Source organism: Papio anubis, chromosome 20 (assembly GCF_008728515.1).
Source record: "Papio anubis isolate 15944 chromosome 20, Panubis1.0, whole genome shotgun sequence".
Taxonomy (NCBI): domain Eukaryota; kingdom Metazoa; phylum Chordata; class Mammalia; order Primates; family Cercopithecidae; genus Papio; species Papio anubis.
The window spans coordinates 17299080-17301405 of record NC_044995.1 but is presented as its reverse complement, the minus strand read 5'-3'; the positions used below and the strand labels follow the sequence as shown (position 1 = coordinate 17301405).

The 2326-nt window shown below is 49.4% G+C and overlaps 1 pseudogene; it reads right to left on the bottom strand.

Annotated features, from left to right (window-relative positions):
- Nucleotides 1–1552, bottom strand: LOC110741867 (annotated as a pseudogene).
- Between the last annotated feature and the right edge of the window lie 774 nt (nucleotides 1553–2326).

Here is a 2326-nt window from a genome sequence, read left to right as displayed (position 1 = left end):
TTGTTTATTGATTTTCCCCGGATTACTCTAGAAAGTAATTACTTAAGATGGGCAGGGGGTTGATTTCAGCATTGCCCACCTTCCTCTATGGGAAGACCTCCAAATATGTACAGTAAGACACAGTTACATCTTGGGGACCTCTCTGCAGGTGAACTGCAGGCCCCCACCCCTATGCTGGGTAAAGTAATGAGGCGACTGTCACTTTCCTAAGCTCGAGTGAGCCAAGCTACTTCTGCACAGGTTGTGAAACAGGGTTAGGTTTCTCCCCTCTTGGACAAGAGGGTCTGTCCCATCAGCCTGCTTTCCTGGTGGGTCACGACCATCATCACCTGGCTGGCTTGGACACAGCGGATCATGTGGCGACCAGAGCCGGGGCAGCTGTCAGGGGCAGCCTCCATTTCCATTCTGTCTCGTAAGCAGCCTGGGAGATGTGGGCCTAAGCTTTGGTGAGGATGAGAGTCTGTCTTGGAATTGGGCCCCACAGGGGTGAGTCCAGAGGCAGGACCAGGAAGAAAAGGTCGAAGGTTGGGGCGTAACATCATTCAAAGACCAACTGCACCCAGACCACACCCCTGAGATGCCTTACCGAGTGAGCAGGAGGCTGAGTCAGCTGACAGTGTGGCCGCACAGCCCAGGAACCAGAAGGCAGAAACCATCAGCAAAGAAGTGACTTTTCCAAGAAACAAGATCTTGTTCAGAGCTGGGGCCTTGGGAGCCTTCTCGATGTTTCAGCCATGGTGCCCTGCCTTCCTGTCTCAATGTCCAGGGCTCTGATTCCGTGGTAGAATGGCCAGCGTGTCGCCTTAGTGCCGTGGCCATCTGGGGTGGATGTGGGCTGCCCGCCTAGTGCCCCTTGGAAGCAGAAGTTTCTTTGCCTTTAGGGACAAACTTCAGCGAGCTGCTGAATATTCATTCAGAATCGGCACTGCTACAGCTTGGGGCCACGGTTCAGGGACTCGTGGCTCAATGCATTGCCACACTTGCCACAGGACACCTTCAAGACTTCAGGACGATTACGCTCTGGGCGCTTGGCCATGCTGTGAGAGTGGATGGTCTTGGTGAACGCCAGTCAGGGGAATGAGTATGCGCACTTTGAGCAGCCGGGGAACAGCTCATAGCCACGCTTGGCACAGATATAGACGCCTGGCTCAAAGTGATTCTGGAAAACCTCGCCCCTGAAGAAGCTGCAGAACGACATGGCACTGCCAGGACCACCGTGCACTTGCCCCTCCAACAGACCCAAGGCCGCCGACCCCATGACCGCTGGGACCCGCGCCCACCTCCCCACGCCTCCCAAGAACCAATCTCTTTGTATTATTTCTTACAATTGCATGTGAATCCACAATTATGTCAAAGTAAAAACTCTAATTAAAACAATCACACAGACATATTTCCTAGGGAGCTATACATGCATTATGCAAATATATAAAATATGGATAATATATAAAATGTTTAAAAATGTATAAAAAAGTGTGCAAGGATATGTCCCAAACTGATTAATAGTGAGTTATTTTTCACTGGAGAGTGCATGGGAACTGAGGAGATGATCATTGAAATATTTAAATTTATCAATAATATTTTAATTTCTTTTTTTTTTTTGAGACGGAGTATCGCTCTGTTGCTCAGGCTGCTTTGCAGTGGCACGATCTTCACTCATTGTAACCTCTGCCTCCCAGGTTCAAGTGATTCTCCTGCCTCAGTCTCCCAAGTAGCTGGGATTACAGGTGTGCGCCACCACGCCTGGCTAATTTTTGTATTTTTAGTCCAGATGGGGTTTCGCCATGTTGGCCAGGCTGGTCTCGAACTCCTGACCTCAGGCAATCTGCTCACCTCAGCCTCCCAAAGTGCTGAGATTACAGGCATGAGTCACTGTGCCTGGCCATATTTTAATTTCTTACAAGGAGAATGAATTCTACGTAACTAAACAGTAAAACAAAACAAACTCACTGGATATGAAGGAAATGGGAGCTCACTGCTTCTTCAGTTGCTGGTTGGGTAGATCATTTGTGAGACTTTCTTAAGAAGTACATTAATCCAACCTCTAGAGCTTCTCTTTTTGTTTGTTTTTTTGAGACAGAGTCTCGCTGTGTCACCCAGGATGGAACTCAGTGGCGAAATCTCGGCTTACTGCATCCCGGGTACAAGCAATCCTGCTACCTCAGCCTCCCAAGTAGCTAGGATTACAGGCACCCACCATCACACCTAGCTAATTTTTGTGTTTTTAGTAGAGATGGGGTTTCGCCATGTTGGCCAGGCTGGTCTGGCACTCCTGACCTCAAGTGATCCACCCGCCTTGGCCTCCCAAAGTGCTGGGATTACAGGTGTG